General features: G+C 44.0%; 1 protein-coding gene and 1 long non-coding RNA gene across 2 annotated transcripts in view; both read left to right on the top strand.

The window, feature by feature from the left end:
* The first annotated feature begins 3,055 nt into the window (after window positions 1–3,055).
* The window catches only part of zfhx4 (zinc finger homeobox 4), a 66,115-nt gene continuing 53,010 nt past the window's right edge, over window positions 3,056–16,160 (top strand). Inside the window, exon 1 of the mRNA XM_061265586.1 lies at window positions 3,056–3,460. The gene's annotated coding sequence lies outside the window, so the exon portion shown is untranslated. The remainder of the gene's footprint in view (window positions 3,461–16,160) is intronic.
* LOC133143932 (uncharacterized) lies at window positions 8,040–9,339 on the top strand. Its single transcript, XR_009710513.1, has 3 exons — window positions 8,040–8,123; window positions 8,200–8,283; window positions 8,605–9,339. It is a non-coding gene; the product is annotated as an uncharacterized LOC133143932 (long non-coding RNA).

The raw sequence follows: 16,160 nt of genomic DNA, 5'->3' as shown, positions 1-16,160 counted from the left end.
GTAAATGGTATTAAACTGGCTTGAGGGTGATTGGGGTTAACGTGAAAAAATACAATATGTGCTTCCTCTCCTTAATCAAATAAAGTGGTGTAAAACACACACATGCGCGCACAGACGCGCGCGCCCGCCCGACCGCCCGCCTGCGCACACACGTACACAAAGCATTTCCTTCCCGGTGAATTTCTCCTTGAATTATATGCCATCACTAGTGTGTGTGATTGCGGAATATTAAATTAAAGTGGGATAAGTCGGCAGCGAGGCAGGCTGCGTCCAATCCGCAACTCATTTCCCGTGTTGGAGCAGCGCATCACTGCTCCTCTGCTCTCAATGACAATGTGCCAAATGTGCGCATTTTGAACAACACTTTCCATATGCTATTATCGGATCGCTACTGAGCAAGAGAAAGACTGCAAAAAACGGAATGCTTTATACCAAAGGTACCAAGAATCTTCACTTTTCCCCCTCCATTTATTCTCCTTCTCAGCTGGCTTTGTGATCTTTTTTTGATGGGTGATTTTAAACGAGGTAAGAAAAGGTACATTTGATTTTTTTTTTTCGTAGGTTGCATATTATTGTCTGGTGGCTTTAGGGGGAGTTTATGTTCAAACATATATGGGTAAAACTATCATGTTTTTTCGTTGCTTTTTTATTTTATTCCTTTTATGGCTTAGGTGCGTGAATGTTGTTGATTGTTCGGGGAAGCGAGACTTTTAAAGACTGAATGCTGTGAAATTAAAGAGAAATTTCTAATTTTATTTCATTTGCTGTTTGTTGGGATACAACTTCACCACTTTGACAGTTGATTTAATTTGAATATGTATAATGCTCTGATTTTGAGATGATTCCCCCCCCCCCTTGTGTTTTTGCCATATTACACACATTATTCTCGAGCCCAATTGAAAATTGTTCCTTTATTTCTTATTTTGTTTTTGTGTGTGTGTGCGCGCGCGCGTGCTTGTGTGTGCGCGCGTGTGTATTTGTGTGCCTGTGTGTGTGTGTGTAATAGAGAGAGACTTGGCCAATGGGTCACTGCATGTGGCAGGTAGTGGGTGGCAGTTGTGAGCTTTTTGGCGTGTTTTGGGGTAGATTCTTGTGAGTCACACTGGGTCAGCTGTGTGCTATATCGGGCAAAAAAAGGTGCGTCTTTTCAAACACTGAATTGGGGGTGTTTTTGTGAAAAGATGGTCTACATCTCATATTTCTTTTCATCATTAATACAAGGATGGCAAATAAAAAGCATGCATTTTTAGTAGCACTTTTTTTTATACTTGACATAGGCGACCGTGTTTTGTAATGTTTACACTAGACAAGTGAACGCGCGTAAAGTAACAAATAAAATGCAATAACATCAGAACTTTGATGGCTACAAATAAATACAAATTAAGTTGATTTTATTCCATACATTACAGTATATCTAACACGCACTCAGACATTTAATAAGAGCGGCGTTTATGGATAAATTATGAAACGAGGATACTGCTGTTATGGATATTAGTCATAGAAATATGCGCCCTATTTTAAAGTGGTCCTCCGGAGTCGGAGCATCGTCTGCGGGTAGGAAGAAAGGAAACCAAGATGGTTTAGGAGTCGGAGGAATTTGACTTAAAGATGAGAGGGATAGCCAATGTCACGTCCTTAAATTATGACATCCCCTGTTTTAATTGAGGACCATAAAAAAACGAAGACAAAGTCATAAGAAGCATAAGAAAAGAGTACCAGGATGCTCCTTTAAATTAAAAGACAAATCGATGTTTTATGACTATACCGTACTCCTCCGTTTCGGGCTTTAATTTATGCAATGAAGAATAGGTCCGCGCTTGACAAGCAAACCGCCGGTGCGCTATTCTTGAACATCCGTCACACGAGCGATTCCGCTGCACTCTCGGGGCCGCCTGTGAACGATGCGTCGGCCGGCTTTTGCAGGCTGCGAACCCCCCTGGAGGACAGGGAGGCAGCTGCAGCAGTAGCAACCTCGGATCCGATGAGAAAGTGACGGTCTCGGAACCCCCCCACCCCCCGCGCACCCCCCCCCCCCCCGCCCCACCCTCTCTCTCTTTTGGTGTCAAAAGATCCGTCCCAAGCCAGAATAACCAAGCCTGGGGGTCGTGTGGCTTCTGGAGGATCCAGTCCGGTCCGTGCATTGCTGCAAAGTGGAGCAAGTGGTTCACATGCCAGTAGCAGCCTTATCATCACATCCCAAGCCTTGGTTCACTTCACCCCAGCTTCGATTTTTTTTCGCCCCCACCAAGGCGAACCAGATCTCTTGATTTTCTCCTCTATAGAGGAAGCCTTTCTCTAGCCTATAAGCCGACATTGAGGAAACACACAGTAAACACTTTGCATTGAAACGCTCAATAGGGGCACTTTGTGGTGCGTCTTTGAATGAGGGCGCGCGCCCGCGGGGTGGAGGGGGGGTACAACGTGTACAGTATTTTTTGGCTCTTGTGAACCCACATGGGCCCCTTGATAGTCCTGAAGGGGCAGCACAGCGATCACACACACCCCTTGACACATTAACACAATGCAAAGAATGTGTACTGTCTTTGGACACTTTTTGCAGTGTGTGCATGCGTGATTTTGGTTTGCGGAGTTATGGAGGACTCAAAAACACGCACAACCAAATGTGCTTACAAGTGTTTATGTTTTAGCTTTATACTAAACCTCTTAAATTGCGGTAGCTTAGTATATATTCATTTTCTTGGCCAAACATGTTAGATCAGTGTCAAATATGCCTTTGCTTGTGCATCCTGATCATTTCTCCCATTGTTCTGCGTGTCATAGTGGAGATTAACATAAACAATGTTTATTGAGTTATTGCTTTACGATTTATATTCCACTCCTTTTAGTCTCAGCGGACCTTTTGTGGTCGTCCCGTTTGCATTGTGGGGACTGTTGATCAACTCACTAATTACACTTATTTTTCGTCTCTCCGCCTCCTCTTCCTCCGCCTCCTCTTCCTCTGCACCCTCTCTCTCTCTCGCGTGCGCTCTCTCTCTCGCTCTCCCTCTCTCGCTCTCTCTCTCTCGCTCTCTCTCGCCGTCTCTCGACCCATTCCCAGCGTGCATATCGGGAAATGGACACACAAAGACATGCGCACTCAACTTAATCAGCCATTTTTTAAAAAAACAGGGCTAAAACGATAATAATTAGCAGAATAAAGACATATCGGATTTTCATTTCCTTTCAACCACGGCGTTTGGTGAGGCTCCGTCCACAGGAGAAAGCGCGTATGCAGCCCCGTCGACACGTCGTCTCACCGCCACCGGAACCAAAATAAGGGACTCTAAGACCGCTTGACGTTTGTGATTTTTTCCCCCCTCTCCCTTTTCCCCATCATAAAGTGGGAGGATTATTTCAATTTCACCTGTTTTTCGTAATTGTCTTCGTGAGCTGGATGTGACGGTTTTGCACGAGCAAGAGCGGAGAGGAGCGGAGGTGGAGGCTTTGGAGGGGGAAGAAAGTAAGTTCTCTCCTTTAACTTTTATTGAGTAGTTGGCTCGGTGTGTGCGCTCCATCTACGGCTCGCCTATCGATTATCTATCTGGCTGCTGGTTCACTGACACCGGGGCAGTTTGGAGAACAGGTGTTCCATGCCGTGGGTTCTCTCTTTTTCTTTTAACGAGAGTGCACAGTGGAGGCGGATGTGGAGCCCGGTGTTGTCCGTGCATCTCCGGCAATTTGGCTGCAGCCACTCTGGGTGACTGCCAGCCTCGGAGGAGCGCTTTACGCACGGCTCCGGGACCACAGTCGACCTCTTAAGGTCGCTCCCGAAGCTTGCAGGAGCTCGAGCCGGACAAATACTTGCAACCGTCCCGCTCCATATTTCGCTGCTTTTGTGAAGCCTTTTGCAGTTTGTCGGCTTTCTCGGACAGCAATCCCCCTCCCCTTCACTTCCTTCACGTTTCATACCCATTTTTGGACGCTACTCGGATCTTTGTCCATTGGAAACACCTCGAATTCAAAGAAGTGAACAAAAGATTTTTCTTTTAAATAACAACTTTTGAAAAAAAAAAAAAAAAAGGCGCATACAACCGCACGCGTTCACCTGGTACTCTTTGAGAAAAAAAAAAATACAGTGCTCATACGTCCACTATCGGGATGTGTTCCGGTTGGGCTGCCTGTGAGGGAGAAGCGTCTGTCGGGCATCTGATTGCAAGGCGAGACCCGGGGAGAGCGGCTCACCTTCCCGGTGTCCGCGTGAGGAAGATCGGAGAGAATAAAAACGCTATTCCCCCACTTTATTCCATTGATTTATTCAAATAATACATTTGAACCCTTTTACCAATTAAAACATATTCGTAATTTATCAATAAATTGTACGTCTCCAACCTATTTAATAAACTGTCCATCCGAGCGTTTATGTTATTTATTTGAACGTGTCAATGTTTTGTTTTCTTGATTTTTGCTCATTTTTTGTGGAGAAAGACGTCTGAAAGTGGGACACAAGTGACAGGTCGTGGGATTGGGTGGAGGTCATCGATTGCACAGAAAAAAAAACATCAGGGCCGAGGGGCCAGTCTGTCTCCAAACTGAGTTTATAACCGTGTAGGGTGTGTGTGTGTGCGTGTGCGCGTATGTGTGCGTTTGTGCGTGCGTGCGTATGCGTGTGTGCGCACCCGTGCGCGTTTTTTGCGCGTTTGTACGCGTGTGCACGCGTGTATCTTTCAATGCAGGACGACTTTTCTTTTTTTTTTTAAACTAAAATCTATTTTGGTCCCCAGTCTGTCTTTTAATTCAGATTTAAGAACGTATGTGACTTAGTTAGGATTTCTTAATGTTATTCAACTCTAAATATAGTATTTTATAAGAGTTTAATTGAATATTATATGCAAAATAGTAATTTTACAATTTGCAGATTTTGTGTGAATTATACGAGGGTGGACTATTACTTAAATAGAATAATGACTATTGGTTTTATCATTATGAAACTGTGATTGATTTAAAAAATGTCATTTTTCTAAAAAAAAAAGTAGCAATAATCAATATAAACACTTTTAACTGAATGTATTATCATTTCGTGGATATATTTTAATTATCAAATTTAAAAGAGGCCCATTGGGCCAAATAAAAATCACAATATGAGATGAAATGACTCTAATTGCATTGAATTTCATCAGTTAATGATCCTATTGTCTCACTCTTATTTTCCTGTCTTGCAAATGAGTTCTTTTTTAAGGTTTGTTTGCAAAAGCCAGTCCCTTGTTTTTGTTTTTCCTTTGCACGATGTCTTAGCTCTATCAAAGGCTTGAGCGTGTATCTCTGCATGTTAGTTAAGCAGCTCGCTGTATTCATTTTACCCATAGCGGTGGAAGGGAGCGATGAGAAGGGAGGGGGTAGAAAGGAGGGGAAAAAAAACAGTGTGAGAGAGATGGGCTGAGGACAATAGCTGTTGGCTTGAAAATGCTTCTTGATTATTAAAAGCTAATGCATTTGCAGTATTGCAGCCTTCATTAAGGGTGCACACGCCAGGGAGGAGGGGCTGGAGGGGGATGAGAGGTTACAGGGAGGAGGAGATGATGGGAGATGGAGAGAGCGAGAGGGAGACAAGAGGAGGGGGGGGGGGTGAGTCTGTCCTATAACTCCTGGGCCCGAGACACATGCAGCAAGAAGATTGGCTCGAGCCTCTCCTAGGGGTCGACAATGTGTCATTTCCACCCAGCTAGATTGCCCTCTGCCTATCTGATATTAATGTGCAAATCAATATTTCAGGGATTAAATTTCCCTTCTTCATTTTTTATGGTTTCTACCTCAATAAGTCTCCCGTCTAATAGAGGAGGCTGGATGATTTAGAAGCCTTTGCTGCTGCTGCTGAGAAAGAGACAGCCAGAAAAAGAGAGAGAGAGAGAGACAGCAGCGAGTGAGAGAGAGAGGAGCTTTGCAACAAGGCTATCGCTGCATTTTAATGTTCATCTCAGTGAATCCCCATAGGCCTTCAGTAAGGAGGGCTGTATCGCCGCTTTACACCGTAAAGACACCCAATTTGCCTAAAAAGGCAGAAAGAAAAAAAATATCAGTCCGGTTGAATACATAAGACGCTGTGTAATCCAAGTAGCAGGTATTAGCAAAAAGAACCCCCCCTCTTCTACATCCAAACTGTCATGGCTGAGGGAACACTACACGGCGGCCTGCTCGCTCTAACCATATTTCTCCCCATCCTCTCACTCATCCTCTTTTATATTTGCATAGAATAGCATTTCAGGATCAAGCAACATCCGGCGTATGTGTGCACGTTGCCACACAATGAATCAGCGGTGAATGGACGAGCATGTTATGTTATAGTCATAATGCCGCATCTCATTGACAGTCAACTAAATGACTCCCTACAGACTTTCATTAAAGAGTGCATGTGCCTATAGGTGTGTTTAATTCATCTTCCTTCCTGTACCATCTGGTAGGTGCATGCATATACATGTGTGTCCAGGGTGTGTGTGGGGGGGACCCCAAATTTTCTTTCCCTGCTTATTCAGCCTTTTTTTTTTTTTTTTAAACATATGCTTGATAGGGGAGTGAGAAAACAAGTGAGGAGAGGGAGAACGCGACAGAGGAAGAGGCACAAAGGAGCTCTAATTGTAGCACGACCGCTTGGCTTCCTCCCGATTCACGGCCATTACACTGTGAAAGGCACCACCGCCTTGTCGTGTATTATCAAAACGCCGAGCCTACACACACTTTTGTTTCTGGGCTGTGTCTCGTAGCCCATGATGTCAACATTTTTCTCATATAAATAAACACAAGATGGACGTATAAGGTAAATTGTAATTGTGCACAAATTGAGTTCTCTCAGGTGTGTGTGTTTTGTTTGTTGTTTTTCTGTGTTGTGAGGGGCAAAGGAAGCGAAGAAGTGTGCTGCAGTTCAGCGTTGCGTCTAAAAGGACGGGAGGGCTGGCGGCGGCGGTGATTCTTGGATGTGTATGTGTGTGTGTGTGCGGGGGGGGGCTTTCCTGTGTCAAGCCTGGGGCACCACCAAGCGAACACACACACACACACATGCGCTCTCCCTATCACAGAGGAGGGTTAAAGACTTGGAATAAGATCAAGCCTCTCCGTAGCTCCTGGGGAGGGTGCTTGTGAGTATGCGAGTTTTAGTGTAATTAGCACTTAATTATATTAACATATGCAAATTGTTAAGCGCGAGGAGGGCTTGTAGCGCCGGTGGGTATGTGGGCTGGGATACAAGTGGTTCTATTGTAGTGCCACGGCAGGGAGAAAGAATAATGGCGAGCACATAACCAGCTCGCTTATGTAAATCTCTGGCTGGCCGCTTTGCCAAATTTCATTAGTCGCCATGACAACCTGCTTAATTGTGCTGACTAATGTCCCATGATCTGCTGCCAGTCAGGATGGATGTCACCCTCACCCCAAGACACACACAAACATGAGAAGGTTAGAGTGCGAGAGGCCCAAGTGTCCAGATTAAAGTAGCTCTTATTTGCGTACACGCTCCTCTTGTACCCGCATTTGCATATTTCCCAAAAATCCCCCAGCATGTCTGCTTGTCTGCTGCGTGTGCATCGCATGTGGTGTCAATGTGTGGCGGGGGGGGGGGGGGGCTTTGGTTGGACGACAGCGGTTCAGTGGTGTGTCACATGTGTAACGTCTGCTCAGACTGGCACTGAGACATGGCGGAGTTTGTTTTTGATTATGCGACACGACTGGGATTCTGTCAAGTCAAACAAACTAGTATAAAAACAACATATGGCGTTGTGCCTTTTAAAACTCGGGTTCCTTGTGACACTTTTTTGTCCGTACTCCGCGGTGGACAAATATGGTAGGTGAAGATCGGGCCTAGCTGCAGCTACTAGTAGTTGCATGCTAATCCTGTTTTTTGACAGCGACGTAAACTGATATAATTGCTTTTTCAGAGGCAAGGTCGGCAGTTTATACAAGTGTGAAAGCACGGGAAAGGGGATTAGCATTATTTTGCATAATGCTGGCCGGGCGTTGAATGGGGCATTGAATGCTTGACTGGGTGACAGAGATGAAAGGGAGATGAAATGCTGTACCCCTCTACCCCCTCCCCACCCGCCTCAGTCCTGCTGTCTCTAGGCGCTGTTGTCGCTCGCAAACTGGCAGCACGGAGTGCCCGGCCGCTGTTTTGGTGTCCGTTTCGGATGCCAGCAGATGTAAGCTGTCATGTAAGGCAATATGTAGAAGACAGGCTTCACTTAAAACCTCTCGTGCAATTATGTTGTGGCTCAGGTAGCCGCACAATCGTTTCGACTGTTCCAACATCGGGGTGGATTTGTTGGGATACTGTCTTGTTACCGCCGACGAGAAAAGCAGGTGTGTTTTATGCTGCTACCAGAGGGCTAGCGGGCCGGGTGACACGGCTTCAAATTGCCACCGTGGCGCGATTCCATGTGACCCGAGTCGACTTTTGTGACTAATTTATGATCAACCGTCACTATCGGCCATTGCGTCTGCTGTATGGAAATGATCCCGGGTCGAAGTGGTGGGTATGGAGGGATGGGGGGGCGCAATATGGCGGAGAACATGCAAGGCCACAAAGGCAGATGCGGTCTGTTTTTGTTGCCTGTTATTGGACAGGATCTTCTTTCTTTGACCTTTTGCACGCCTTTGCTCGCTTTTCATATGCAAATGGAGGCCAGACCAGAGGAGGAAACACGCTAGAGCCGAGTGGAGGAGGACAAAGACTTCCTCTCTCTCGCTCTCTCTGTTCTGCATCTCCACTTTTTCCTGCCTCTTCCCCTTCTCAAGCAACATGACAGACTTTGGCGTGAAAGGAAGTGAACGCTGGCTGTGTCGGAGAGGTGGCGATAGCAATCTGGCTGTGACCCTTACCACGAGCTAGGATCAAGTAGGCTGGCGATCCCGAGTGTTTACGTGGAGTGGGCCTTTGTTGTGTCATGCAGATGGCGAGCGCTTCAACTGTCATAGGTAGTCAGCCGTATGGTTATGCAGAAGAGCTATGGCAGATGTGTCGGAACTATCATGCAGGCTGATAGTTATCTCTCAGCAGTTGTCCATAATACAGCAGGAAGTATGTTTGATAGCTTCTCTCCACGGTACGAAAAACGTGTTTGTTTTTCAATCGAATCAGCCATAGTCATTTTTTTATTTTTATAATTCTAATATAATTCCATACAAATGGATTGGTTTAAAACATACAGTATAATTTGATATCATTTTGACTTGCACTGTGTTTAAAGAAACTGAAACGCACACATTAAAAGAATTGAAAACGATTTGACCAATTATTTCTTTATTTAAGCCACAATAAAACTTGTGCAAATTAATTTTGCATTTTTGTAGCGGTATATTTAAATAATTCCATTTCCGACATTCCCTATCTTGGATCTCTCGCTTGTACTATCTTCTGGCTACTATTGGCCAAAACGGCTTTGTCCGGGTTTATAGCACCACCTGTGGGCCGAGACCTCTCGTGTTAAAACACCATTACTTTGGAAAGAATAATAATGAAGAAAAAAAAATATGAGTGGACATAGAGTAAATGACACTCTCTGGTGGGGTAAAAGGATACTAATGCAGTTAAGACAAGGCCGCGCGAGCTAGCATAATACGCCAGCGCGACGCTGTTTAGCATGACACGGTTTCAGGTCTTCTTTTCAAGGCTGTGTTATGGGAAGGGGGCATGTTATCTGTAGGAAATGTAATTTTTGTCCTCGTTCAAATCGTACATTATTGAGCCCGGTTATCTAAATGTTTTTGTTGCTGTTGGTCTCGCGCCAGTCGGGATTGCGTTACCCCCACTCTCTCTCATCTCACTGGGCCTTCATCAATCTCTTCAGGGAAAACAGAAAGAGGGGATTTTTTCCCCTTTTCTCCTTCGCTCACTATGTTCTCAGTCCTTTTTCTCAGGCTCTCCTGCCTGCTCAGCATCTACTCCAGGATATTAGCTATGGGGCTGGCTATTTAATGCAGAATATTATGCTGATTCTTTGCGTTTCAAAGTGGAAGTGGGGAGATTTCATGGACCAAGTGAGCCGTGGTTCTCAGTTTTAGGTCAAACAAAATGGACTGCCGCCAGGCAAAAAAGAGGCTTCCCTTTTATGCTATATTGTCTGTTTGCTTGTCTCTTTGCTAGTGTCTGTCATGTGTTCTTTGTCATCCCTCTTTCCATCCCCTGCATGATTTCCTCCCCATTGACAGCCACGAAATGTCACATTTGCAGCGACTGTTAATCGCAAACATTCATCCACTTCCAGAAACTTTTTCTGTCATGCTGCGCATTCGCCACACCGCTTTTCTTGTGTTTTTCTTAAACCGACTAAAGACTAACTACTTTTCAAAAGAAATGTTAATGCAGAATCTCCAGCTGTTGGTGAAAGGTCAAACTAACAGAGCCTGGAAAGATGCCATTAATTAGAATGGGAAACAAAAGCTGCTGAATGAATGACTAAGTTTGCAGAAGGTTGGATGCCACAATAGCCCAAGATGTCTCATGACAAATGATACATTCTCCTCCTTGTTTGCCAAAGACAAAGACGCAGATTGAAGAGCACAATCATAGGACATTTGCGCATGAGGGGAAAAATTGTGTTGCGAATCAAAAGAGAAGAAAAAAATCCACACCGAAAAATGGTGTTGCGTATCAAATGAATACAAAATAATAATCCACACATTTGTATCTGTCTTTCGCGTGAAATCAGTTATCCTCTCTCCGCGGCCGTCCGTGGATGTTCTCCAGCGTTAATGTAAGTGGCTGCCGTGATGATTGGCGTTTGCTATTCCTGCAGGCGATTGCGCAGGAATACCAGGGCCAATGGCGGGGGTTCGTCAGGGAATAAGTGGCTAATTAATTATGCATGGCTGGTGGGTTTAAACAACAGTGTCATGAAAAAAGAGGCAAGTTTACCAACGAATTTAGCTGGAGCTCCATGAAGACATTAGCTCTAATAATGATGAGCACGTGACGGGAGTAATTAAAAGAAATATTTCCCTCAACAAATTGGAATTGAACGATACAGGATACGGAAAGAAAAGTTGCTGTACGTGCCATTTTGTAATGCCTTGAGATCTGTGTTTTTCTTTTTCTTTTTTCTTTTTTCTAGTGGAATGATCTAAAACAGGCAAGCATGTGTCTCCACATCTCCCCTGGGGAGGCTCCAGCCAACACTATCCCTCTCAAACCCGGACTTCTCCTGCCTGGCACAGGCTATGGAATAATCTTTAATTATTTGCTTTTTAAAGGGAGGGGAAAAAATGAGGCTTTTTGTGTAAGGCTGGAGAAAAAGAAGAAGAGCAGAGCGGGTGCAGGAATGTTCCTGTGTATGAAATTGTAGGTATTAACATGGGCGGTTTTTGTCAGTGGTTTTGCCTGATGAATCAGCTCTCTGCCCCTAGACTAAATAAAAAAGGGGGCGCTTTGTCTTGTGTCGTCCTCATTTGGATGAGCAGATAGAAGAAGGCTGTGCGGGAATTGTTAAAAAAACAAAAAACAAAGCGGGCTTCTTTTGCTTTGCACACTATACCAAACAAATGTCAGGAAATGCTGATGGATCATCTTGAGTTTTTATAGTGTTATTATAAATGGAAAAACAGAAACTATTAAAGTAGTAATAAAACCCTTTTAAAACTGTTTTTTTAAGTTGGAATAAATTTGAAAATGTAAGATGACTCCTTCACCATAGTTTCTTCTATTTATTTTTAATGGGAATATTTTTTACATCACTTGGTACCTAATAGCATAATTTCATAGAGTGAGCAGAAAGGTAAAGGGTCCATTTCATCCAGGTTCTCCTTTCAACAGGCCGGCATGGTGTTTATTTGATTAAGGGATATTTCAGCGCTAAATTAAAAAGCACACTTACTACATCTGACAGTTGTTTGTTTGTAGTAAAATCAAATTAGAATGTTTTTTTTGTTTTCTTTTTTCCACGTCAACCTTATCACCTCACCCCAATGAAATTCTCTCCACGCTCTCTCACGGTAACCAGAAACAAAACCATGATAGCCTAAATAACAACTATGGTTTCCTTGTATTTTTTTTGTGTGTGTGTGTGTGTGTGAGAAGAAGGCAAACTAACAACAGCTGTCAGAAAGAAAAAAAAAAAAAAGGGGGGGGGGGGGCATCGGGTTGTTTAAAAAGCAAATGGCTTTGGTCTAAAGTTCATTTGGAAACCTCTCTAATTAAATATAGAGCCAAAAGCTTAAGTTAATTAGTAATTCCCTGGGTCCAGAAATTAGACTTGCTACGAGTATTCTAGGCTAAAGGTTTGTGTTGTTTTGTTGTGTATCCAGCAGCATATTCATGTTCTTTGTTTGACTTTTTATTTTATTTTTTTTCTTCTGATGGTTAAGTGAGGTGCGCATAGTTTTTGGCGTCTGTCTGAGTACCGACCCCATTATTATGTTTAGGAAGAAAATAGCAAGGACTGAGTAAAACAGGAGTGGTGGTTGAACCACTATTAGTGATAATCTCGAAAATAGCAGGATCGATCGCGAGTCAAGAAATATTTGGAGAATTACAGAGTTTTGGAGTACAGTGTATAATCACTATATACTTTCCCCCAAATGCCCTTGAAATCCAAATCTTTATTCATATGTATTTATATATATGTTCTTCTGTCTTTGTCTCTCTTCCATGAGGATGATGAAGGACCTGGATGTATTCGCGACATTTTACTTTGAAAAATAACCTCAACACAGAGCTCTTTAAACCGCTGAATTGCACCTTTGGCTAAATATGCAATATTACATGACGCAAAAACTTTAACATAGTTATTTGCCGATGTTTTGTTGAGCTTGTGCTGTGGTCGCTGACTGAGCATTTCCCTCCCCTCTCCGTGAACGCAGCTGTTCGCTATCTGCCTTATTCCGGCTCCGCTGACTGACTCAACGGCACATTTGAATAACATTCAAAATTTCCCAACAGAACATTTTTCAAAGGTGCCGTTCGGTTATTCGCAGTGCACCGAAAACAGAGTGCCGATGCACGCCGTAGCGGATCCAAACGCTGCGTCACAATTCAGCGCGGCGAGGAATGAGTGCGTAAATGGCTTGGGAGGCCTCGAAAGGCAAACCCCGATATAGCGAGGGAACACTTTCATTTTGCTTTTTCACCGAACTAATGCATTTTGGATTTGACCCAAAAAAATGAAGATGTGACTGACAATTTGAAATTAAGAGGTTTACCACAGACCTTTGAAGAAATTAGTAGTAGCATTTTCAGGACCGGAAAAACATTTACACGGTAGAATTACAAGAGCTTACTTGACAACCAAACCATAGCAAAAATAAACAGCAAACATCCTAGGTGAGCAAAACGGTCAAACATTATGAAATAAATACTTTCGGACTCACGTCTATATCTACACTGCTACCTCCTTTATCTTGGCAGAACTTTTCCCCTCTTTGCAAAAAAAAGCTTTTTATCTTTTTGTTTTTTCTTCCGAAATCAATGAATCAGAAATACGAGTTGTTTCACAAGTGGGCCAGTTGTGATAGCACAAAACAAGCAAAGAATTTGGGGCTAAGGCTAGTTGATACAGTATAACCGGCCTTTTATATTTGCCAGGTGGATGTGAAATGCCTGCGTCAGAGACTGCACTCTGTGTCTGTCTGCGAGTGTGTGCTCTCCTTGACTGACGTGGACACTGTTTGCTTAACCTCTTCTGCGCTGCACTGCCATGGCCTTATCAACTTAAGTGTGTGTGTGGCTTTGCGCGGGTATTTGTGAGTGTGAGGGAGCAAAGGTAGTTTTCATTTTTTTTTTACAAATATTCCCAGCAGTTTTTTCGCTAAACAAACCTGCTGAGAGGCTGAGTGAGAGCGTGAGTGGGGTCTGAATCAACACAAATGAGTGATATGTGTTGTTTTTTGCTCCCCCTCGCGCTGGCACATAATTGTGTGCATCCACACACCCCGAGAGAAAACATTTTTTAGAGATTTTTTTCCAGGCTCTGTATTTAGCAGGATTAATAATTTGACTTCTCGAATAATCCCACTATGGTGTGTGTGTGTTGCTCCACGCTTTAGCTTCATCCAAAAGATAAGGCCATGATTTATGTAACGGCTAAGCTCTTTCATATTGTGTATGTTGTACCTTACAAGAGCATGATGAGCATGCTAGATTAATATTTATTTAGTACGGGCAAATCAAGGATTAAGCAGTCATCGTTTTAGCGCTAATCCACGTCTCTGGTGAGATACAGAGACAAAGACGGGCAGATTACCAACGTGGCACCGAGTCGCAATTAGTTGTCGACTAGAACGAGAAGTGGGCAGAAGATGTGCTAACACGTGCGGAAAGACAATTCGGCTTTTGTTTTGTCATGCTTGCCGTTGTTTTTCTACTGCGCCTCCCTCATTAAGAAACTCACATTGACATCAGCAGTCTCTTGCCTGATTCACACTTTGGTGTCTCATGATCTTTCCGCTGTTCACGCATAGGCACTCGCACACTCCGGCTGACACACATGCATGAGCAATGAATACTTCTTTCTTAGCGACAAGCACGTGGGAGCAGAGAGATAGCTCACTTGTACTGTGTGAGAGTGCAGGGGTGTTGCAAAGTTCCATGTTGAGTCTGCAAATCAAATTACATTCTTTGCTAATTCGGTTAAATCGCTGTGGCGGAGAAGTGGCAAAAAAACACGAGATGAAAGTCATGTTTTTTTTTGACTGGGCGCTGATCTTTGGGTTCCATGTTTGTAGTCTTTTCAATTATAAAAATATGAATAAGAAACAACAGAAGATATCAGCAGACCTGCCCTGATGGTGGTGCTGTTTAAAAAAAAAAACATTCTTGTGCCAAGAAACAGCAAAAGGGCAAAAACAGGATCATGACGCCGTGTACTGGAGAAGGGGGGTGCCGGATTTGAGATGGCAGGAGGGGGTTCCAAAGCAGATGTGAGAGAAGCCTTAAAGAAGAGAGCCACATAAAAAAAGATGCACAGACGACGACTCTTGCTGCGATTAGAGAAAAGACAGGGAGAGCGAAAAGAGAGAGAGAATGCCATCCTTACTTCCCCTTTGCCCTCTTTCCTCTCACTCACCCGGCCGCTGAATGTTAATGGATTTTCTGCCCCCTCGTCCAAACGCATACACACACTCTCCAATCCCTCCCCATGGACACTGCTGCATTGTTTGTGGTCGTGCCTCTATTCTTTCAAACTTAATTACCTTCTTGCCTTTTGTGGCATCAGGGGCTGGAAGTTTTTTTTTTTCTTCTGTGGCAGCGGAGGTCGTCACACATTCTTTCGGCTGTGCGTTGCCTTAATCTGGGGGTGGGTGGGCGTTAGGAGTGTCGGGGGGGTTATCAGGGTCCAAAGAGGGGAGCTTCTTCTCTGCTCCCGAGGTGGCTCAAGCACCCCCCCCCCCCACCCTCGTGCACGCGTGCATACATGTGCGCAAGTCATAATATTCAAGGCATAGGCTGCCCTTTGTTTGTGCGGTTCATTTCCAATCAACCTTAATTAACTGGAGAGTGTTTCCAGATTGCCAGCGAAAGAAAAATCCCCGCTTCACCCCCCCCTCTCCATTCCACCTCCTTTTTACCCTCAGCCTCTGCTGTTTTGAGTTGGAGGACGGAAAGAGGGGAAAAAATTGGAGGCATTAGCTATGTAGATTGGCTTCTCCTTTGATGCTGAGAAAAAATCTTTAGCAAGGGTCGTAATTGCAGACTGTGACCCAGCAGTGTCTGACTATTTATTTTAATGTTTCGGCTTGAGTTCAGTTGGAAATATTGCTGTTTTTTTTTTTTGACACATATTTAGACTGGACTGTGTAAGCTCATTTGGATACAAAATGAAAGCTAGTCAAAGTCGTCTTGATCTGCTCAGGCACCATCCCAAATATCAGTAATACCTTTGACAGGCCTCAGATTGGAAACCAAATACTTCTTTTGGTTCTTTCTCTTAACACTTGGAACAAGGAAGTATTTTGGTTACATTTAGCACAACAAATGGGCTCCTGAAATCTGACCCCGGGTCAGTTTTTTTGACCCATCCATAAATCTTAAGCCACTGGTGAACAGGTTTAATTTAGACTTTTTTTGGGTTGAGAGGGTTATTTCCGACATCAACCAAGTATTGTCTTTCACTAACAATGAGTTGTCAGGTGTGGACCTGAGGGCAGTTTAGTGTCATGTTACCTGAGCATCCAGTCCGGCCAATTTAACTGTCATCAAGTTAAGTGATAGGTCCTGCATACCTGCTCCAGGGGGAAAATAAGGAGCC

This window comes from Syngnathus typhle, linkage group LG19 (genome assembly GCF_033458585.1).
Source record: "Syngnathus typhle isolate RoL2023-S1 ecotype Sweden linkage group LG19, RoL_Styp_1.0, whole genome shotgun sequence".
NCBI lineage: Eukaryota > Metazoa > Chordata > Actinopteri > Syngnathiformes > Syngnathidae > Syngnathus > Syngnathus typhle.
This window is presented reverse-complemented; position numbering and strand designations above follow the sequence as displayed.